This window comes from Oncorhynchus clarkii, chromosome 32 (genome assembly GCF_045791955.1).
Source record: "Oncorhynchus clarkii lewisi isolate Uvic-CL-2024 chromosome 32, UVic_Ocla_1.0, whole genome shotgun sequence".
Classification (NCBI taxonomy): Eukaryota; Metazoa; Chordata; class Actinopteri; order Salmoniformes; family Salmonidae; genus Oncorhynchus; species Oncorhynchus clarkii.
This window is the reverse complement of record NC_092178.1, coordinates 17,430,507-17,455,922: the sequence shown is the minus strand read 5'-3', so window position 1 is coordinate 17,455,922 and position 25,416 is coordinate 17,430,507. Positions and strand designations below refer to the sequence as shown.

The 25,416-nt window shown below is 41.8% G+C and overlaps 1 pseudogene; it reads left to right on the top strand.

Annotated features, from left to right (window-relative positions):
• Positions 1 to 23,649, top strand: part of LOC139391912 (elongator complex protein 2-like) — a 37,457-nt pseudogene extending 13,808 nt beyond the window's left edge.
• Positions 23,650 to 25,416: the final 1,767 nt, after the last annotated feature.

The window sequence follows — 25,416 nt, the reverse complement described above, 5'->3', positions numbered from 1 at the left end:
TCTTTCTTCTTGTCAGTTCATAAGTCATATTCCAGAATTTACTATTTTTTGTTGGACTCAACTAATTTCAGCAGCTGTCACCCGTTCGTTACCTGTCACCCGATTCTACTTACAGACCACTCTCCTCTGTCCATGGTGCTGAAACTGGACAATATGTATGCAGGTCGTCAACCGTGGCGCTTAGACGCTCACTTATTGAAAGATGATGCCTTGTCAGTATTTGAAGGAGCAGATAATGTTTTTCCTTGGAGCTAATGACATGGGGATGTCGACGACTCTACCCTTTGGGAATCTCTCAAGGCTGTGATTAAAGGTCACATTATTTCATATACATCGGAGAGGAGGAAACGCACCAATACTAGGCTGAAAGAAATTATAAGAGTTAGGCGAACAAGAGATTTCCTCGAATGCAGTCCTTGAGAAGATCACAAAGTTGAAATATGAATACAATACCATCCTTTCAAAACGGGTGAGCTCTTTACTTGCTAGAACACAACAAAGTTATTTTGAACTGGGTGACAAACCACATAAAGTGAAACCACCTGTGAAGCCCTTTTTGTGCAAAGCAATGATGACGGCACATGTTTCCTTGCAGGTAACCATGGTTGACAGAGGAAGAACAATGATTCCAAGCACCACCCTCCTTTTGAAACTTCCAGCCTGTTATTCGAACTCAATCAGCATGACAGAGAGATCTCCAGCCTTGTCCTCATCAACACTCACACCTGTCTTAACAAGAGAATCACTGACACAATGTCAGCTAGTCCTTTTGTGGCATGGCTGAAATGCAGTGGAAATGTTGTTTTGGGATTCAGTTCATTTGCATGGCAAAGAGGGACTTTGCAATTAATTGCAGTTAATCTGATCACTCTTAATAACCTTCTGGAATATATGCAAATTGCCATCATACAAACTGAGGCAGCAGACTTTCTGAAAATTTATATTTCGTCATTCGCAAAACTTTTGACCACGCCTGTATATACTACAAATTGAGACTCCTTTTCAACATATTTCAAAAAAAAAATGTTTTTATTTAACCAGGTAGGCCAGTTGAGAACAAGTTATAATTTACAACTGCGACCTGGCCAAGATAAAGCAAAGAAGTGCAACACAAACAACAACACAGAGTTACACATGGAATAAACAAACGTACAGCCAATAACACAATAGAAGAAAAAAAGTATATGTACAGTGTGTGCAAATGAGGTAAGATAAGGGAGGTAAGGCAATAAATAGGCCATAGTGGCAAAATAATTACAATTAAGCAACCAAACACTGGAGTGATCGGTGTGCAGAAGATGAATGTGCAAGTAGAGATGGGGTGCAAAAAAGTAAATAACAGTGTGAGGATGAGGTAATTGAATGGGGTATTTACGGATGGGCTATGTACAGGTGCAGTGATCTTTTTAGCGGCTCTGACAGCTGGTGCTTAAAGTTAGTGAGGGAGATATGAATCTCCAGCTTCAGTGAATTTTGCAATTCGTTCCAGTCATTGGCAGCAGAGAACTGGAAGGAGAGGCGGCCCAAGGAGGAATTGGCTTTCGGGGTGACCAGTGAAATATACCTGCTGGATCTCATGCTACGGGTGGGTGCTGCTATGGTGACCAGTGAGTTGAGATAAGGCGGGGCTTTACCTAGCAAAGACTTATTGATGACCTGGAGCCATTGGGTTTGGCGACGAATATGAAGCGAGGGCCAGCCAACGAGAGCATACAGGTCGCAGTGGTGGGTAGTATATGGGGCTTTGGTGACAAAACGGATGGCACTGTGATAGACTGCATCCAATTTGTGTTGGAGGCTATTTTGTGAATTACATCGCCAAAGTCCGTGATCGGTAGGATAGTCAGTTTTACGAGGGTATGTCTGGCAGCATGAGTGAATGATGCTTTGTTGCGAAATAGGAAGCTGATTCTAGATTTAATTTTGGATTGGAGATTCTTAATGTGAGTCTGAAAGAAGAGTTTACAGTCTAACCAGACACCTAGGTATTTGTAGATCTCCACATATTCTAAGTAAGAACCATCCAGAGTCGTGATGCTGGACGGGCGGGCAGGTGCTGGTAGCGATCGGTTGAAGAGCATGCATTTCGTTTTACTTGAATTTAAGAGCAGTTGGAGGCCACGGAAGGAGAGTTGTTTGGCATTGAAGCTTGTCTGGAGGTTAGTTAACACAGGGTCCATAGAAGGGCCAGAGGTATACAGAATGGTATCGTCTGCATAGATGTGGATCAGATAATCAACCAGCAGCAAGAGCGACATCATTGATGTATACAGAGAAGAGAGTCGGCCCGAGAATTGAACCCTGTGGCACCCCCATAGAGACTGCCTGAGTTCCGGAGAACAGGCCCCCCGAATTGACACACTGAACTCTGTCAGAGAAGTAGTTGGTGAACCAGGTGAGGCAGTCATTTGAGAAACCAAGGCTGTTGAGTCTGCCAATAAGAATGTGGTGATTGACAGAGTCGAAAGCCTTGGCTAGGTCTATGAATACTGCTGCACAGTAATGTCTCTTATGGATGGAGGTTATGATATCGTTTAGGATCTTGAGCGTGGCTGAGGTGCACCCATGACCAGCTCGGAAACCAGATTGCATAGCGAAGAAGGTACTGTGGGATTCAAAATGGTTGGTGATCTGTTTGTTAACTTGGCTTTCGAAGACCTTAGAAAGGCAGGATAGGATAGATATAGGTCTGTAGCAGGTTGGGTTTAGAGTGCCTCCCCCTTAGAAGAGGGGGATAACCGCGGCAGCTTTCCAATTTCTGCAATCTACCCCATTTAGAACTGCGATGGACAAATTGTAGTGACAAGAACATTTGATCAGCTATTGAAAACATATTGGGACATGAAAATTTATCATGAAAATTAAACAAAATATAGATTTTGGGAATATTTCCTTGGTTGGTGGTATGAACACTATTAAAATGGTTGTCCTTTCCCCAGGTTTCTTTACCTCTTCCAATGTCTACCCAATTTCATACAACAAAGCTATTTTAAGAAACTGGATTCAATAGTAGTTGCATTTTTATGGGATAACAAGGCAGCCAGAATTTCAAAGAAGCATTTATGCAAGTACAAGAAAGAGGGGGGCTTTGGCCTTCCTCACTTTAAACTGTATTATTGGGCTGCTAATCTGAACATTGTGTCTTTCTGGAGGGAAAGTTTACCTGGGATCCGTCAGAATGATATGCCTTTTGATTGAGTAGGCCTCCTGTCGACGCTCACCACTCCCTGCACTTGTTAATACCCCAGAATGTGTGAAAAAAGCCTCTTATGACTCTAACCCAGTAATTTGTCACACTCTTAGGATCTGGAAACAGATAAGGTATTTTCTTAACATACCCAATATATACCTTGACTGCCCAATTTGATTCATTCTTTCCACCCTGCATTGGATGATATGGTGTTTTCACAGTGGAGGGAGAAGGGGCTCACAACAATCAATAACTTTCATACATTGATGGTCATTTAGCTTAATTTCAACAGTTACAGGGTAAACCTTCTTCTGGATCGGTGGGAACCCCATAAGACGGTTGAGCTAACGTAGGTTAATGCGATTAGCTTCAGGTTGTAAGTAACAAGAGAATTTCCCAGGACATAGACATATTTGATATTGGCAGAAAGCTTCAATTCTTGTTAACTAACTGCACTGTCCAATTTACAGTAGCTATTACAGTGAAATAATACCATGCTATTGTTTGAGGAGAGTGCACTGTTATGAGCTTGAAAAGTTTTTAATAAACCAGTTAGGCATATCTGAACAGTTTTAATGTAAAACAAATTGAAGATAAATGCAATGGTTCATTGGATCAGTCTAAAACTTTGCACATACACTGCTGCCATCTAGTGGCCAAAATCTAAATTGCACCTGGTCTGGAATAATACACTATGGTCTTTCTCTTGCATTTCAAAGATGATGGTGCAAAAAAAATGTTGGTATTGTCTTTGTTTTATTTTACCATATCTAATGTGTTTTATTCTCCTACATTCATTTCACCTTTCCACAAACTTCAAAGTGTGTCCTTTCAAATGGTATCACAAATACGCATATCCTTGCTTCAATGCCTGAGATACAGGCAGTTAGATTTGGGTATGTCATTTGAAAATTGAAAGAAAAAAAAGGGTTGGATCCCTAAGATGATTTATTTTAACATGCCAGCAACACATTTTTTCAGATACCTCCAAATCAGGAATTTCTCAAGGATACATGTCCCACAGTATGGCATTAAGACAAATAATCCTACATTAGATATCCTTGTCAAACCCCATTCAAAAGGGTCGGTCTCTAGACCTTTGATATGCTACAGACCCACATAGAGGGATCTACAGACACTATTAAAACTGCTTGGGAGCAGGAATTTGGTTCAGAAATCTCAGATGAGGACTGGGTAGATACTCTCAGGAATATCAACCACACTTCAGTGAATGCCAGACACAACCCTGTACAGTTTAAGGTGATACACAGGTTACATTACTCAAAGGTTATAAAAATATTTCCGGACACCTCACCACAGGATGAGGGGACTTTGACCCACTTATTTTGGACATGTCCTAAGTTACATGCTTACTGGGCTCTCATTTTTGATTACTTATCTAAAGCCTTCGATAGAGTTATAGCCCCAGAACCATTGATCGCTCTGTTTGGTACTGTTGATGGGAATAACCAGGAAGGGAAAGCTGTCTCTCTTTGTACTCTGTAAGCCAAAAGGCTCATTTTGCAATTTTGGAAATTGGAGACTACCTACCTTTTGAAATGTGGTTACGGGATTTAGGGAATGTAATGAATATGGAAAAGATTTGAAACAATACCTCCAATAGAAGTCCAATGTTTTACAAAATATGGCAGCCAATACTGGATAAAGGGTTTGTTCCCCCTTCATAACTGGGTTGATGATCTGCTGCTACTCTGTGCTGTACTCCACTCCATATTTATTTAGGGTTTAACTACACTGCTTGTAATGACTATATGCTGTCTTGTAATATGTTCCACCTAATAGGATTTAGTATTTGTGAGTTAAGTTTTGTTTTGTCCTCTAAATTTGCCTCCCATTCAACACTACAAGGAATGTCAATGTTTGTATCTCTTTTTTTTAATTATATTGGAAAATAATAAAAATATTTAAAAAAATAAAATAAAATGGGGAGCATTGTGAGTCGTAAAAACAAATGATTGCAGTACATGTGCTGCTGTTCTATCGCGTGTGCAATGATGTCAGAGGGGAAAAAACAGGGTTTGTTGTTTGCAGTAACTTCTTTGTTGTAATTTTGTACAACGGCCATGACAGTTACACCATTAAGGATTCCAGCTTTAAATCCCATTGTTGGAGAGAACATATTATACTGTCATTCTGTCATTAGTAGCATGGTCAGATATATGTAGTAACCAAAAACAAATCAAAATAGATTTTATATTCGTCAAATAGCCACCCTTTGCCTTGATTACAGCTTTGCGCACTCTTGGCATTTTCTCAACCAGCTTCACCTGGAATGCTTTTCCAACAGTCTTGAAGGAGTTCCCACATGGTGAGCACATGGCTGCTTTTCCTTCACTCTGCGGTCCAACTTATCCCAAACCATTTGGTTGAGGTCGGGGGATTGTGGAGGCCAGGTCATCTGATGCAGACCTACATCACTCTCCTTCTTGGTCAAATAGCCCTTACACAGCCTGGAGGTGTGTTGGATCATTCTCCTGTTGAAAAACAAATGATAGTCCCACCAAGCGCAAACCAGATGGGGTGGCGTATCGCTGCAGAATGCTGTGATAGCCATGCTGGTTAAGTGTGCTTTGAATTCTAAATAAATCACAGACAGTGTAACCAGCAAAGCTCCCCCACACCATAACACCTCTTCATCCATGCTTTACGGTGGGTAATACACATGCGGAGATCATGGCGGTTGGAACCAAAAATCTCAAATTTGGACTCCAGACCAAAGACCAAATTTCCACCGGTCTAATGTCCATTGCTCGTGTTTCTTGGCCCAAGCAAGTATCTTCTTCTTATTGGTGTCCTTTAGTAGTGGTTTCTTTGCTGCAATTCGACCATGAAGGCCTGATTCACACAGTCTCCTCTGAACAGTTGATGTTGAGATGTGTCTGTTACTAACTTCTTGCTCCTACTTGAGACGCAGATGTCTCAAGTAGACACCTGGAAATGCAAATGCGCTACGCTAAATGCTAAATGTACTCGTTAAAACTCAAACCTTTATCAAAATTCACATGCAGGGTATTGAATTAAAGCTACACTCGTTGTGAACCTAGCCAACAAGTCAGATTTTTAAAATGCTTTTCGGCGAAAGCATGAGAAGCTATTATCTGATAGCATGCAACACCCCAAAATGCCTGAATGCGATGTAAACAAAGATATAGCTTAGCCGGCGCTACACAAAACGCAGAAATAAAATATAAAACATTCATTACCTTTGACGAGCTTCTTTCTTGGCACTCCTATATGCCCCATAAACATCACTATTGGGTCTTTTTTTCGTTTAAATCGGTCCATATATACCCAAAATAGCTTTCTATGGAAGCTGTGTCATTCAGAAAAAAACATTGTTTTTAAACGCTGCGTCATTTTTTAAAATTAAAAAAGTCGACGATAAACTTTCACAAAACACTTCTAAATACTTTTGTAATCCAACTTTAGGTATTAGTAAACGTTTATAATCTATCAAAATGATTACAGGGCGATGTATATTCAATAGCTCCTCGTTTTCAAATCAATGGCTGCCAATGTGCACATTCAAAACATCCTGGTGGAGACCGGAAGAAACGGAATCCAGTTAGTTGGATTTACCAAGAAAAAACTCCCTTGAAAATGACGACAATGGCGACATCGTGTGGAATCTGTAGGAATTGCATGCAGGTCGATAATACATTTTGTGCCCTTTTAACAACCCATGAAAGTGACGCATGGAAATAATTTTTAGCTTTCAGAGAGCAGTTTTTCTTGCGCTTTTCAATGAAACACATGATCTGTTATAGTCACAGCCGTGATTTAACCAGTTTTAGAAACTTCAGAGTGTTTTCTATCTACACATACTAATCATATGCATATACTATATTCCTGGCATGAGTAGCAGGACGCTGAAAAGTTGCGCGATTTTTAACAGAATGTTGGAAAAAGGAGGGGGTAGACTTAACAGGTTTTAACTCTGTGAAGCATTTATTTGGGCTGCAATTTCTGAGGCTGTTAACTCTAATGGACTTCCACATGTCCTGTCTGCACCAGATGGAGACCTATCCCTTTCTAGAGCCAACTCTAAGTTTTTGAAAAGGGAGTGAAACAACCAGATCTCCAATAAGATATGCTAGTTTTCATTTTCCGTTGCGAAACGTATTGCTATAGTGTTCCCTACTGAACACGCCCCAGGACTGAGTTCAGTGAACCAAAGGCAAGACAGTAAACGACCAGCCTTGGCTAGGTCTTAATTAACGCCTTTACAAAGGAAACCTCACCCCCTCTGTGATGATTAGAGTAATTGGTGAAATTTAGCGGAGGGTCGTTGCGAGCAGTGGGGTGGCCAGGCCCACCGCGGAGTTAAGCACCAAGTACTAACAACGAGCCATACTATTAATTAAGTACCGGGGAGGCCAATAGACCAGAGCATCCCTCCCTCCTCAGACGTGACTGATTGTAGTTTACAGTAACCCTGCCTAGACCACAAAGAGCCTTCCTCCCTAGGAGGAAGAAACATAGAGAGCAACCAGGCTGTTTAGTATAAACCTGTTGATGGACAAAGCTGAGCAATGATGTGAACTATCCCTTTACTGTACCTTATGGCCTTCTCTTGTCCGTTTCCACACATTAAGTCGTCGTCTTTCCTCCTTCCTCTTGAGGAATGAAATATGCCATCCCCCTCTTTCCTGTCATTCTTGTTTAATTCTTTCCCCTCTATCCGCTTGCCAGCGATAAGACCCCATGTCGCATCCATATTGTTTTCCCTCTAGTAAACAAGACTAATTAATTTTTTTGTTGTGTGCCTCTGAGTATTGCATGATTTACGGCATGGCTCTTGTGTGCAGAATCAAAATCAATCTGTTTAATGTTCCGTCGCTGTCTCTTCTCGTCATCTATCCCCTGAATGGCTGGGAGATTGGTCTCTCCTCGTTGTCTATGCCCTGAATGGCTGGGGGAGATGGGTGCCACTCAAAGTGAAAGTAGACGGCTTTGTAGATGTCATTAGTTCAGCTTTGGGATCGACAGGAAACGTGTCTTTGAAGGTCATTGATGGCTGGGCCTCTTTAGGAGGGAGAATAATGGAGCTAGCAGCAGCTTGGCAGGGAGGTTGCTAGTGCTAGGGACCCCAGGTTACATAATTTAGTCAGATCTAGAATAAACCTACTATTACAACTAGTCAACTACTACTGCTGCTACTACTACAACTAGTCAACAACTACTACTGCTGCTACTACTACAACTAGTCAACAACTACTACTGCTGCTACTACTACAACTAGTCAACAACTACTACTGCTGCTGCTACTACTACAACTAGTCAACAACTACTACTGCTGCTACTACTACAACTAGTCAACTACTACTACTGCTACTACTACAACTAGTCAACAACTCCTACTGCTGCTACTACTACAACTAGTCAACAACTACTACTGCTGCTACTACTACAACTAGTCAACAACTACTACTGCTGCTACTACTACAACTAGTCAACAACTACTACTGCTGCTACTACTACAACTAGTCAACAACTACTACTGCTGCTACTACTACAACTAGTCAACTACTACTACTGCTACTACTACAACTAGTCAACAACTCCTACTGCTGCTACTACTACAACTAGTCAACAACTACTACTGCTGCTACTACTACAACTAGTCAACAACTACTACTGCTACTACTACTACAACTAGTCAACAACTACTACTGCTACTACTACTACAACTAGTCAACAATTACTACTGCTGCTACTACAACAACTAGTCAACAACTAGTACTACAACTAGTCAACTACTACTACTACAACTAGTCAACAACTACTACTGCTGCTACTACTACAACTAGTCAACAACTACTACTGCTACTACTACTACAACTAGTCAACAACTACTACTGCTGCTACTACTACTACAACTAGTCAACAACTACTACTGCTGCTACTACTACAACTAGTCAACAACTACTACTGCTACTACTACTACAACTAGTCAACAACTACTACTGCTGCTACTACTACAACTAGTCAACAACTACTACTGCTACTACTACTACAACTAGTCAACAACTAGTACTGCTGCTACTACTACAACTAGTCAACAACTACTACTGCTGCTACTACTACAACTAGTCAACTACTACTACTGCTACTACTACTACAACTAGTCAACAACTACTACTGCTACTACTACTACAACTAGTCAACAACTACTACTGCTGCTACTACTACAACTAGTCAACAACTACTACTGCTACTACTACTACAACTAGTCAACAACTAGTACTGCTGCTACTACTACAACTAGTCAACAACTACTACTGCTGCTACTACTACAACTAGTCAACAACTACTACTGCTGCTACTACTACAACTAGTCAACAACTACTACTGCTGCTACTACTACAACTAGTCAACAACTACTACTGCTACTACTACTACAACTAGTCAACAACTACTACTGCTACTACTACTACAACTAGTCAACAACTACTACTGCTGCTACTACTACAACTAGTCAACAACTACTACTGCTACTACTACTACAACTAGTCAACAACTACTACTGCTGCTACTACTACAACTAGTCAACAACTACTACTGCTACTACTACTACAACTAGTCAACAACTACTACTGCTACTACTACTACAACTAGTCAACAACTACTACTGCTACTACTACTACAACTAGTCAACAACTACTACTGCTGCTACTACTACAACTAGTCAACAACTACTACTGCTGCTACTACTACAACTAGTCAACAACTACTACTGCTGCTACTACTACAACTAGTCAACAACTACTACTGCTACTACTACTACAACTAGTCAACAACTACTACTGCTACTACTACTACAACTAGTCAACAACTACTACTGCTACTACTACTACAACTAGTCAACAACTACTACTGCTGCTACTACTACAACTAGTCAACAACTACTACTGCTGCTACTACTACAACTAGTCAACAACTACTACTGCTGCTACTACTACAACTAGTCAACAACTACTACTGCTACTACTACTACAACTAGTCAACAACTAGTACTACAACTAGTCAACTACTACTACTGCTAGTACTGCAACGAGTCAACGACTACTACTGCTGCTACTACTGCAACATGTCAACTACTACTACTGCTCCAACTACTGCAACTAGTCAACTACTACTACTGCTGCTACTACTACAACTAGTCAACAACTACTACTGCTACTACTACTACAACTAGTCAACAACTACTGCTGCTACTACTACTACAACTAGTCAACAACTACTACTGCTGCTACTACTACAACTAGTCAACAACTACTACTGCTGCAACTACTACAACTAGTCAACAACTACTACTGCTACTACTACTACAACTAGTCAACAACTAGTACTACAACTAGTCAACTACTACTACTGCTAGTACTGCAACGAGTCAACGACTACTACTGCTGCTACTACTGCAACATGTCAACTACTACTACTGCTCCAACTACTGCAACTAGTCAACTACTACTACTGCTCCAACTACTGCAACTAGTCAACTACTACTACTGCTGCCACTACTGCAACTAGTCAACTGCTACTATTGCTGCCACTACTACAACTAGTCAACTACTACTGCTGCCACTACTGCAACTAGGGGCGGCAGGGTAGCCTAGTGGTTAGAGCGTTGGACTAGTAACCGGAAGGTTGCAATTGCAAAAAACCCCCGAGCTGACAAGGTACAAAATCTGTCGTTCTGCCCCTGAACAGGCAGTTAAACCACTGTTCCTAGGCCGTCATTGAAAATAAGAATTTGTTCTTAACTGACTTGCCTAGTTAAATAAAGGTAAAATAAAAAAGTCAACTACTACTGCAACTAGTCAACTACTGCAACTAGTCAACTGCTACTACTGCTGCCACTACTACAACTAGTCAACTACTACTACTGCTACTGCAACTGCCCTTGACCAGCACAAAAACATCCTGTGGCATTCCGTGATATGCAACTTGTCAGGGAAGTTATGAAAATATATACACAGACAGTTAGGTAAGGCTAAAGGTAATTTTTCTACGGCTGGGCATGCTTTCCACCTGACAACCGCTACCCCGATCAACAGCCCTCCACCCCCCACTGCAACTCGCCCAAACCTCCCCCACTTCTCCTTCACAAAAATCCAGATAGCTGATGTTCGTTCTGAAAGAGCTGCTAAATCTGGACCCCTACAAATCAGCCGAGCTAGACAATCTGGACCCTCTCTTTCTAAAAATGATCTGCCGAAATTGTTGCAACCCCTATTACTAGCCTGTTCAACCTCTCTCTCATATCGTCTGAGATTCCCATAGATTGGAAAGCTGCCGCGATCATCCTCCTCTTCACAGGGGGAGACATTCTAGACTCAAACTGCTACAGACCTATATCTATTCTACCCTGCCTTTCTAAGGTCTTCGAAAGCCAAGTTAACAAACAGATCACCGACCATTTTGAATCCCACCGTACCTTCTCCACTATGCAATCTGGTTTCCGAGCTGGTCATGGGTGCACCTCAGCCACGCTCAAAGTCCTAAATGATATCATAACCTCCATCGATAAGAGACATTACTGTGCAGTCGTATTCATCGACCTGGCCAAGGCTTTCGACTCAATCACCACATTCTTATTGGCAGACTCAACAACCATGGTTTCTCAAATGATTGCCTCGCCTGATTCAGCAATTGCTTCTCTGACAGAGTTCAGTGTGTAAAATCCGAGGGCCTGTTGTCCGGACCTCTGGCAGTCTCTATGGGGGTGCCACAGGGTTAAATTCTTGGGCCGACTCTCATCTCTGTATACATCAATGATGTCGCTCTTGCTGCTGGTGATTCTTTGATCCACCTCTACGCAGACGACACCATTCTGTATACCTCTGGCCCTTCTTTGGACACTGTGTTAAATAACCTCCAGACAAGCTTCAATGCCGTACAACTCTCCTTCCGTGGCCTCCAACTGCTCTTAAATGCAAGTAAAACGAAATGCATGCTCTTCAACCGATCGCTGCCCACACCTGCCCTCCCGTCCAGCATCACTACTCTGGACGGTTCCGACTTAGAATATGTGGACAACTTCAAATACCTAGGTGTCTGGTTAGACTGTATACTCTCCTTCCAGACTCACATTAAACATCTCCAATCCAAAATTAAATCTAGAATCGGCTTCCTATTTTGCAACAAAGCATCCTTCACTCATGCTGCCAAACATACCCTCGTAAAACTAACCATCCTACCGTTCCTCAACTTCATCTATGTCATTTACAAAATAGCCTCCAACACTCTACTCAACAAATTGGATGCAGTCTATCACAGTGCCATCCATTTTGTCACCAAAGCCCCATATGCTACCCACCACTGTGACCTCTACACTCTCGTTGGCTGGACCTCGCTTAATATTCGTCGCCAAACCCACTGGCTCCAGGTCATCTATAAGTCTTTGTTAGGTAAAGCCCCGTCTTATCTCAGCTCACTGGTCACCATAGCAGCACCCATCCGTAGCACGCGTTCCAGCAGGTATATCTCACTGGTCACCCCCAAAGCCAATTCTTCCTTTGGCCGCCTCTCCTTCCAGTTCTCTGCTGCCAATGACTAGAACGAACTGCAAAAATCAATAAAGCTGGAGACTCTTACCTCCCTCACTAGCTTTAAGCACCAGCTGTCAGAGCAGCTCACAGATCACTGCATCTGTACATAGCTCATCTGTAAATAGCCCATCCAATCTACCTCATCCCCATACTGTATTTATTTATTTATCTTGCTCCTTTGATTGTATGTTTATTCCATGTGAAACTCTGTATTGTTGTATGTGTCGAACTGCTTTGCTTTATCTTGGCCAGATCGCAGTTGTAAATGAGAACTTGTTCTCAGCTAGCCTACCTGGTTAAATAAAGGTGAAATAAAAAAATAAAAAATGGAGTCCACCTGTGGCCAATTCAATTGTTTGGACATGATTTAGAAAGAAACTCATAGTTCCCATAGTTGTCAGAGCAGAAACTATACCATGAATTCCAAGGAACTGTCCGTAGATCTCTGAGATATAATTGAGATCTTGGGAAGGGTGTAAAACAATTTGTTGAAAGTTTCCAAGATCACAGTAGTCTCCATAAAAAATATAGAACTACCCAGTATCAGCTTAGAGCTGGCCGTCCGACCAAACTGAGCTACCGGGCAAGAAGGACTTTGGTCAGGGAGGTGACTAAGAACCCAGTGTCCACTCTGACAGCATTACAGATTTGCTTGGCTGAGATGGGAGAACCTGCCAGAAGGACAACAGTCTCTACAGCACTTTACCAATCTGGGCTTTATGGGAGAGTGGCCAGACACTTGCCAATCCAGAGAAAAAGGCACAGGACATCATGCCTGGAGTTTGCAAAAAGGCACTTGAAAGATTCTGTGGTCTGATAAACATGTTACTCTTAGGCCTTAATGCGTAGCACTATGTCTGGAGAAAACCAGGCACAGCTCATTATCCGTCTAACACCATCTCTACCATGAAGGAAGGTGGTGGCAGCATCATGCTATGGGGATGCTTTTCAGCGGCAGGGAGACTGTTAAGGATAGAGGGAACCATGAATGGAGCCAAATACAGGAAAATCCTTGAAGAGTCTGCTTCAGAGTGCAAACGACCTTAGACTGGGGCGAAGATTTACAGTTGAAGTCGGAAGTTTACATACACTTAGGTTGGAATCATTAATACTCATTTTTCAACAACTCCACAAATTTCTTGTTAACAAACTATAGGTTTGGCAAGTCGGTTAGGACATCTACTTTGTGCATGACACAAGTAATTTTTCCAACAATTTGTTTACAGACAGATAATTGAACTTATTATTCACTGTATCACAATTCCAATGGGTCAGAAGTTAACATACACTAAGTTGACTGTGCCTTTAAACAGCTTGGAAAATTCCAGAAAATTATATCATGGCTTTAGAAGCTTCTGATCAATTGGAGGTGTACCTGTGTATGTATTTCAAGGCCTAACTTCAAACTCAGTACAGCTTTGCTTGACATCATGGTAAAATCTAAAGAAATTAGCCAAGACCTCAGAATTTTGTTTTTAGACCTCCACAAGTCTGGTTCATCCTTGGGAGCAATTTCCAAACACCTGCAGGTACCACAGTAATCTGTACAAACAATAGTACGCAAGTATAAACACCATGGGACCACGCAGCCGTCATACCGCTCAGGAAGGAGACGCGTTCTGTCCCCTAGAGATGAACGTACTTTGGTGCGAAAAGTGCACATCAATCCCAGAACAACAGCAAAGGACCTTCTGAAGATGCTGGAGGAAACGGGTACAAAAGTTTCTATATCCACAGTAAAAATGAGTCCTATATCGACATAACCTGAAAGACCGCTCAGCAAGGAAGAAGCCACTGCTCCAAAACCAACATAAAAAACCCAGACTACGGTTTGCAACTGCACATGGGGACAAAGATCGTACATTTTGGAGAAGTGTCCTCTGGTCTGATGAAAAAAAAAGTGAACTGTTTGGCCATAATGACCATCGTTATGTTTGGAGGGAAAAGGGGGAGGCTTGCAAGTCAAAGAACCATCCCAACCATGAAGCACGGGGTGGCAGCATCATGTTGTGTGGGTGCTTTGCTGCAGGAGGGACTGGTGCACTTCACAAAATAGATTGCATCATGAGGCAGGAAAATTATGTGGATATATTGAAGCAACATCTCAAGACATCAGTTAAAGCTTGGTCGCAAATGGGTCTTCCAAATGGGCAATGAACCAAAGCATACTTCCAAAGTTGTGACAAAATGCCTTAAGGACAAGAAAGTCAAGGTGTGGCCATCACAAAGCCCTGACCTCAATCCTATAGAAAATGTGTGGGCAGAACTGAAAAAGAGTGTGCAAGCAAGGAGGCCTACAAATCTCGCTCAGTTACACCAGCTCTGTCAAGAGGAATGGGCCAAAATTCACACAACTTATTGTGGGAAGCTTGTGTAGGGCTTCCTGAAATGTTTGACCCAAGTTAACCAGTTTAAAGGCAATGCTACCAAATTCTAATTGAGTGTATGTAAACTTCTGACCCACTTGGAATGTGCTGAAAGTAAAAGCTTAAATAAATAATTATTTATACTATTTTTCTGACATTTTACATTCTTAAAATAAAGTGGAGATCCTAACTGACCTAAAACAGGGAATTTTTACTAGGATTAAATGTCAGAAATTGTGAAAAACTGAGTTTAAAGGTATTTGGCTAAGGTATATGTAAACTTCCGACTTCAACAGGACAATGACCCCAAGCATACAGCCAAAGCAACAGTAGAATGGCTTTAGAAAAAGAATGTGAAAGTCCTTGAGTGGTCCAGCCAAAGCCCAGACTTGAATTCCATTTGGAAATCTGTGGAAAGACTTGAAGATTGCTGTTCGCCGCTCCCCATCTAATTTAATAGAGCTTGAGAAAATCTGCAAGGAGAATGGGTAAAAATCTTAAAATCCACATGTGCAAATCTGATGAAGACATACCCAAGATGACTCAAAGCTGTAATCGCCGCCAAAGTTGCTTCTGCAAAGTATTGACTCAGGGTTGTGAATACTTATAGATATTTCTGTGTTTAATTTTCAATAAATGTGCTAAAATGTTTAAACATGTTTTAACTTTGTCATTATGGGTTATTGTTTGTAGATGGGTGAGAATCTATTTAATCAATTTTTAATTTGGGCTGTAACACAACAAAATGTTGAATAAGTCAAGGGGTATGAATACTTTCTGTATGCACTTTACTACTACTAGTCTGCTAACTATTAACTACAAATACTGCTTTATCAATCCAAACAAGGGAAACGGATTAATTCATTGACTATTGTTGAGGCCAGAATAATATTCTGAGTTCTGACTTCTGAACAATTGATTACATTCCATAGAATAGTGGAATGTGCCCATGTATTACTTAACACAGATAGTACATAGCTTTGACTAGATTTGACACAGACAAAGTGCTGAGGGAGCAGAATAAGTTGTTTTCTCTGTCTCCTCTCTCTCCACCCACCCTCTGTGGGGTTAATATCAACCGGATGCATCCAATTTTCAGGTGAAAGGACCCGACTTCTGTTTTTTGACATTAAGAAGGCGACATTGACTCCATCTTAACTCCACCAAATTTACTGGATTGGTTGAACAGTGCAGAAGAGAACCTCCCTCAACCCTTCTCCCCCTCACGTCAGGACCAGAAAGAACGAAACGCCTGCTAAGTTAGGTTATTCTCTCTACTGTCTGGGAGGGGTCTGAGTAGGGAGTGGAAAACTGAAAACTACTGTTATTAACTGAGAGGTTTGGAACAAACACAGACACATGCATACACACACACAATAACATATGCACTATACACAAACGTACACATGGATTTAGTACTGTAGATATGTGGTAGTGGTCGAGGAGGGGTCTGAGGGCACAAGGTGGATTGTGATATCTGTTAATGTATTGTAATGTTTTTTTGTATAAATTGTATAACTGCCTTCATTTCAGACCCCAGGAAGAGTAGCCTTGGCAGCAGCTAATGGGGATCCATAATAAATACAAACCCCTCTTTTTTTATTGGTCTATTAATTCATTTACAGGTGATGTCACCAGCACCAAAACAGGCTGGAATTTGAGGCTGTCTTTTCAAACAGCTCTTACACTAAGGGCATTTTTTTACAGTATTATTCATACCTGGAAATATACAGGTAACTACCAAATAAAGTAAACACCAACATAGTGTCTTAACAGGCCACCAGAAGCCAGAACAGCTTCAGTGCACCTTGGCATAGATTTTACAAGTGTCTGGAACTCTATTCTTCCACAATTCTGTGTTTTGTTGATGGTGGACAACACTGTCTCAGGCGCCGCTCCAGAGTCTTTCATAAGTGCTCATTTGGGTTGATATCTGTTGACTGCACCTGTCATGGTATATGGTTTTTATGCTCATCAAATGATTCAGTGACCACTCGTGACCTGTGGATGGTGGGGGGCATTGTCATCCTAGCCATGGTAGCCAAAATAATGGCCTGCCCAGCATTTTTATACACGACCCTAAGCATGATAGGATGTTAATTGCTTAATTATCTCATGAAACCCACCTGTGTGGAAGCACCTGCTTTCAATATACTTTATATCCCTCATTTACTCAAGTGTTTCCATTATTTTGCCACTTAACTGTATATAAAACACAGTAAAATCACATTTTTAACTTCACTGGGCCTTTAATCCTACCGCAAATGCCACTGGTTACACAACCCACAAGAAACAGTGTTTCTAATGTAGGCTGTCTTGTGTTATTTTGATTCGTTTTTAGTATTGTTTTTCCATGGATATTAGTGTCAGGAACTGGATTAATGCATACATGTGAGGACTTCGTTTGCATAAAATGATCTTTATTTTACGTCGTAATGTTATCACTCAATTATAATCCTCTTTTCCCCCACAATTCTCTCTGCCTGAAATGTACTTGTTTACCACTTAAGTCATCTTAATTTGGTTATTGCTAATTGGCGAATGACTTCATTGGAAAATTGTCAAAATCGAGGCCCTTATTCATAAAGCCTCTCGGAGTAGGAGTGCTGATCTAGGATCAGTTTAGCCTTTCCATTATACTGAATAATATTATATAGACAGAGGGGACCTGATCCTAGATCAGCACTCTTGAATATGGACCCTGATAGACTTAACCCACTCACCTATCCTGTGAAAGAGGTCATTCTGGCTCTAATTTATACATTGAACTACATACTTTCTCTCTACATAATTAAATATAGCATTATTTAAATATGGAGCATGTGGTTGTGATCTTGAAAGAAAATAATTTATTCTCTATTGGCTGTTATAGCTGGGGTTACTGATCATTTTCAAATTAATGTGATTTTCCAATATAGGGTTATAGTCATATAGAGGGTAGACGGGTTAGTGTGCATCCCAAATGACACCCTATTCCCTACAAAGTAGTGCGCTATATAGCAATTAGGATGCCATTTGGAAGTAACCTACTTGTAAGATCTATGGAGCGATTACATTCCCAGGTCAAAGGCTCTCTCACCCGAATCCAATTTAAACAACGCCTAGTCAAGTCTTAATATGTTCTCGAGCTATGCCCTTTTTGGTGCCCATTTCTTTAATGTGATATGGAGCGCTGTGACTGCTTTCATTATCGCATTAGACGATAAATTAATTTCCAAAAATAACTAAATGGATTCCCTTCTAATAATGAGTCTTACAGCTTTGCATAATTACTTCTTCTGGCTTGACTGTCTGATTTGTTTGGGTGTTTGTTAATAAGAGATGGTTGGATGGAGACCTCTGGGATTATCTAGTGGTCATTACTAATTTGTAGAGGCAGGCGTTTTCTCTGACCAGCCTAGAACTAGGGTCCTTGCTAGCTGGGATCCCTGACCAGCCTAGAACTAAGGGTCCTTGCTATCTGGGCTCCTTGACCAGCCTAGAATTAGGGTCATTGCTATCTGGGACCCCTGACCAGCCCAGAACTAGGGTCCTTGCTATCTGAGGTCCTTGACCAGCTTAGAACTAGGGTTATGGTAAGGGTTAAGGTAAGGGTTATGGTAAGGGTTAAGGTTAGGATTAGGGTAAGGGTTAAGGTTAGGATTAGGGTTATGGTAAGGGTTAAGGTTAGGGTTATGGTAAGGATTAAGGTTAAGGTTAAGGTAAGGGTTATGGTAAGGGTTATGGTAAGGGTTAAGGTAAGGGTTATGGTAAGGGTTAAGGTTAGGGTTAAGGTAACGGTTATGGTAAGGGTTAAGGTAAGGGTTATGGTAAGGATTAGGGTAAGGGTTATGGTAAGGGTTAAGGTAAGGGTTATGGTAAGGGTTATGGTAAGGATTAGGGTAAGGGTTATGGTAAGGGTTAAGGTAAAGGTTAAGGTAAGGGTTATGGTAAGGGTTAAGGTTAGGGTTAAGGTAAGGGTTATGGTAAGGGTTAAGGTAAAGGTTAAGGTAAGGGTTATGGTAAGGGTTAAGGTAAGGGTTATGGTAAGGATTAAGGTAAGGATAATGGTAAGGGTTAAGGTAAGGGTTAAGGTTAGGGTTAAGGTAAGGGTTATGGTAAGGGTTAAGGTTAGGACAGCGACGTCCAAAGGATGCGGGAGAGCTCTAACCTTATAACTAGGACCCAGAGTTTTTCCCTGGTTGCAACATCACATGGTCAGTAAAATGTCCTGGCCACACTGCTCTGACTCCCAACAGATTCATTATACACTGTGTGCTTTGGAGGTGACCCAAGAGATGCGACCCAAATAAACTACTTATACAGTCTAAAATAAAAGGCAGAATAATGTGTGCATCCCAAATGGCACCATATTCTCTATATAGTGCACTACTTTTGTCCAGAGCCCTGCAGGTCCGGTTTTAAAAGTAGTGCACTATGTAGGGAATACAGTGCCATTTGGGAGGCAACCAGTGTTGATTTCTATTGGATCTGCGGTGATGCTGCGCTGATGCAAAATTTCTGACCTAAAAAGGGATCGCTCATCACCCAGCTGATGCCAGTGTGTGAGTTTAGGTGGACTGTCTGGAGCCATGGGTTTACTTTAGATAATGTCAGACGACTGCCCCATTTCTCTCATCTGTCTGTCTGTCTGTCTGTCTGTCTGTCTGTCTGTCTGTCTGTCTGTCTGTCTGTCTCTGTCTCTGTCTCTGTCTCTGTCTCTGTCTCTCTCTATTCTACATCTCTGGAGGCAAAAAGGTGCGATTCCTATTATATTATATTCTATAGACTGCTGATTGAGCTGCACTGTGGTGGGTCTATCTCAAATGAGATTTAATCACAGTGAGTTCCCGGTCAGCCACACTGTTCGATTGAGACTGTGCAAAGTGTAATTAGACTGACTAAAGACCCTGATTGTCAGTGTCTGACTGGGAATCAGACCTGACTGATTGGCTGACTACTCTGTTACCCTGGGAACTAGACCTGACTCTGTGTGGCTACATACTCTGTTACCCTGGGAACTAGACCTGACTCTGTGTGGCTAACTACTCTGTTACCCTGGGAACTAGACCTGACTCTGTGTGGCTGACTACTCTGTTACCCTGAGAACTAGACCTGACTCTGAGTGGCTGACTACTCTGTTACCCTGGGAACCAGACCTGACTGTGTGGCTGACTACTCTGTTACCCTGAGAACTAGACCTGACTCTGAGTGGCTGACTACTCTGTTACCCTGGGAACCAGACCTGACTGTGTGGCTGACTACTCTGTTACCCTGAGAACTAGACCTGACTCTGAGTGGCTGACTACTCTGTTACCCCCGGAACTAGACCTGACTCTGAGTGTCAGACTACTCTGTTACCCTGGGAACCAGACCTGACTGAGTGGCTGACTACTCTGTTACCCTTGTTGTTTTACACTACTGAACTGAGCGGAGATGTACTGGCCTGGTTCAATGTGAAAGGAAAATATCTGGGTCAGCACAGTAGGGTTGTCATGACACCGGCATGGCGTTACTAGGGAGTAAGGAAGGAAAGGAAACAAAACGTGAAGCGGACTGAAAAACAGTCCTAATGTTGGAAAAAACAGCCTTAAATTGTCACCCAGAGTTACATTTGTTTATTTTGCAAGCCATATAGCACACAATATTTTACAAAAGTAGGTTTAAAGGACCCTAGATTGAATTTTGGTTAGTGTTTTTTTCTTTCCTCAAAGAAAATGTGACAACACTACAGCACAGTCTGGGTCAGTAGCTGTGCGACAAGGTTATGTCTGTGTGCGGTCCCAGGTGGAGTGGAGTCCAGGGGTGGTGATATCGGGTCACTTCATCCTCAGTGTGTGGTCAGACCAGACCACCAGGTTATTAACACCCTGGAAGAGGAAAGACCAAACACAGTGCAAAAAGTCCTGGTAGCCATTTGATTACCTGTTCAGGAGTATTATGGCTTGGGGTTAAAAACTGTTGAGAAGCCTTTTTGAATTAGGTGCGCTAGATCAGGGTTGGAGAGGCTTTCAAGGAACAGAGTTGGAGAGCCCTGATGTAACCCTTTCACTCCTATAGGCAGACCCACAGATGCACTGTAGACAGAAAATAGAGGCGTATGCATAAGTACCTATAGACATCACATTGAGCAAGTGGACTTTAGTGTCATTAGTCTTGTCTTGAAGGCAGATCTGAAAGATTTCCCCTTAAATAGGTCAACTGCAGAGTCAAAATTGGCAAGCTTTTTGGTCGTAATTTAAGGTTCGGGTTAGGCATTAGGGTTTGCAGTGTGGATAATGTTTAGGTTAAGATTAGATTTAAATCAGATTTTATGACTGTGGTTATGCCAGCTAGTGACCAATCTGCAGAGTTGCCTCCAGAACAAGATGCATGATGAAAAACCCTAACCTGCCCATGTTGATGCCCCTACCGTGCCCTACTAATAAAACCATACTGCAATTCTATTTGACCACAGGAACATTTTTTATTTTGTTTACTACTGCATGAACACTTGTAAGTTGATTGAATTGAGAATGTTTTAAGGCCTTTAACCAAACTACTGGCTACGTACCGTGGTCCTAAAACTCAAAGTACTTTCATTTTTCAAAGTGTTTATTCCTCTTGGTAATGGCAAGTTTTCAATAAGGCAGAGTTATATTGTGGGCTGCGTCTTTTTGCATTTACAGTAAAATATGAACCGTTTGTGAAGATTAAGGAGTTTTACTACATTTTCTCATGGAGGACTTGTTAAGATTCCAAGGAGTCAACAATTTGTTGTTTAAGTTTATACTGTAATATGTCTGTCTGGCAGGAAAACCTTGTTAAGAAGGGAAAATGTGTTTTTCTGTCTCGTATTTAGGCACGTAACCACATTAAAATGGCTTATTTCTCTCTGAGGTGGTTTTTGAAGGGAAAAGTGCATTTTAGATCAGTACTACTTTGAATAATACCTATTGTTGGGGGAAAAATTCCCAGGACTACATAAAACTGATTTTTTAAAAATATTTATCTGAAGATGGATTCTGTCGAAGTCATGCGCATGTATTTGTTACCGACACATTTCCTAACTGTGGGCCCTGGACAATTGGCCCTGGTATTACACTATAGGGAATAGGGATGCCATTAGAGACACAGCCACAGGAGACCTCTTCTAACATTTCCTTTACTACCTTTAACTCCCCTGTCCTCCCCCAGCCCACCTGGCACCAGATCTCTCACTATAATACTATACCTCAGTATCTCTTTACTACCTCTAACCCCCCCTGTCCTCCCCCAGCCCACCTGGCACCAGATCTCTCACTATAATACTATACCTCAGTATCTCTTTACTACCTCTAACCCCCCCTGTCCTCCCCCAGCCCACCTGGCACCAGATCTCTCACTACAATACTATACCTCAGTATCTCTTTACTACCTCTAACCCCCCTGTCCTCCCCCAGCCCACCTGGCACCAGATCTCTCACTATAATACTATTCCTCAGTATCTCTTTACTACTTCTAACCCCCCCTGTCCTCCCCCAGCCCACCTGGCACCAGATCTCTCACTATAATACTGTACCTCAGTATCTCTTTACTACCTCTAACCCCCCCTGTCCTCCCCCAGCCCACCTGGCACCAGATCTCTCACTATAATACTATACCTCAGTATCTCTTTACTACCTCTAACCCCCCTGTCCTCCCCCAGCCCACCTGGCACCAGATCTCTCACTATAATACTATACCTCAGTATCTCTTTACTACCTCTAACCCCCCTGTCCTCCCCCAGCCCACCTGGCACCAGATCTCTCACTATAATACTATACCTCAGTATCTCTTTACTACCTCTAACTCCCCTGTCCTCCCCCAGCCCACCTGGCACCAGATCTCTCACTACAATACTATACCTCAGTATCTCTTTACTACCTCTAACCCCCCTGTCCTCCCCCAGCCCACCTGGCACCAGATCTCTCACTATAATACTATACCTCAGTATCTCTTTACTACCTCTAACCCCCCTGTCCTCCCCCAGCCCACCTGGCATCAGATCTCTCACTATAATACTATACCTCAGTATCTCTTTACTACCTCTAACCCCACTGTCCTCCCCCAGCCCACCTGGCACCAGATCTCTCACTATAATACTATACCTCAGTATCTCTTTACTACCTCTAACTCCCCCTGTCCTCCCCCAGCCCACCTGGCACCAGATCTCTCACTATAATACTATACCTCAGTATCTCTTTACTACCTCTAACCCCACTGTCCTCACCCAGCCCACCTGGCACCAGATCTCTCACTATAATACTATACCTCAGTATCTCTTCAGTATCTCCAACCCCCCCTGTCCTTTGTATCTTAACTACAGCCTACCTGACACCAGATCTCTCACCCCCAGATCCACAGCTATGACATGCAGTTTCTGGCCATGGTGGGGCGTTCCCAGTACGTCTCCGGGGCCGACGAGAAGGTCCTGTGGGTGTTCCGTGCCCCCCCCCGTAACTTTATGGAGAACTTCGGCAACATCTCTGGCACTCCTCTTACGACCAATGACATCAGCTCTGAAAACGATCTGATGTGAAAAGATCTGATGTGATTGGTCAAAAGACCAATTAATGGAAAAAATATCACAATGGGCTGCCTGTGTAAGTGCAGCCTATGTATATCCTTAACTTGGTCTTTCTGCATGTAACAGTCAATGTCTCGATACATCTGAATGATTTAGGATAGTTTCTCCTTTTTTATTGACTAGTGATCTTGCTCCCAATAAAGTGGAGGGAACCGGGTTCAACAGTGTTTCTGACCAATGCCAAGAGTCCTATGTCCACCCTCTCACTATAGTATTGCATACTAAAAAAGTATTATGTCTAAGGCTTTACTCCCACAAAACATCAGACTTACATAAACCATTTTTTTTGTTTATTCGGAAGGGATATGTTTCCCTTCCCTATACACTCCCCCAAGTGCAGCCCTGAGTCTCTTTCTCTCGCTCTCTCTGCTTCTCCCCCTCCCTGTCTCTGTTTATTCCTGTAAGGGACAATGATATCCAGCCTTCATGACAACTAGTTAGTAGACGTCGCTGCTCTGCTCTGCTCTCCATGCCTGCGTGTTAGAAGAGGGGGATGAATCTGAGAAGCTGGAGACAAATGTTATTACTGGAGATAGGAGGAAGGGAAGGATGTTGTGATGAGGGAGGGGGAGAAAAAGAGAGAGGCAGAAAGAGAGTAGTAGTGTGTAGAGGGGAGGGAAGGATGGTGAGAGGGATGAATGGAGAGCGAGTCGGGGGTGGTGGAAGCTTAGGGTACCTTTGCTCTAGGCAATCGGTGTCAGGCGTTGTCATTCACTGTGATTGTAAAAAGCTCCTTATTTAAAGTCTGAGATCATAGTCAGAATAAAGGCTTACAGTTTCTTCGTAAAGTATTCATACCACTTGACTTATTCCACATTTGGTGGTGTTACAGCCTGAATTCAAAATGTATTAAACATGTTTTTTTTCTCACCCATCTACACACAATAGCCCATAATGTCAAAGTGAAAACATGTTTTTAGAAATGTTTGCAAATTTATTGAAAATTAAATACAGAAATATCTAATTTACATACAGTACCATTCAAGGTGGGGTTTTTTATTTGGTTTTTTTTGTACTATTTTCTACATTGTAGAATAATAGTGAAGACATCAAAACTATGAAATAACACATATGGAATCATGTAGTCACCAAAAGAGTGTTAAACAAATCTAAATAGATTTGAGATTCCTCAAAGTAGACACACTTTGCCTTGATGACAGCTTTGCACACTCTTGACATCAGTTGTGTTGTGACAAGGTAGGGGTGGTATACAGTCGTGGCCAAAAGTTTTGAGAATGACACAAATATTAATTTTCACAAAGTCTGCTGCCTTAGTTTGTATAATGGCAATTTGCCTATACTCCAAAATGTTACGAAGAGGGATGTCAATGGTGTATTATAGTTCTTAAAACGAGAGCACTACATAAATCAAACGCACTCAAAAAACGGAAAATGAAAGTAAAGCGCGTAAACTAACACCACATAACATGAAACAATTGCACACAAAACATGATGGGAAACAGAGGGTTAAATACACGTAGATTGATTGGGGAAATGAAAACCAGGTGTGTATGGAAACAAGACAAGACAAATGGATATATGAAAAATGGAGCGGTGATGGCTAGAAACACTGCGAATATTGACTCTTTGCATCAACTTCATGTAATTGTCAATAAAAGCCTTTGACACTTATGAAATGCTTGTAATTATACTTCAGTATTCCATAGTAACATCTGACAAAAAATATCTAAAGACACTGAAGCAGCAAACTTTGTGGAA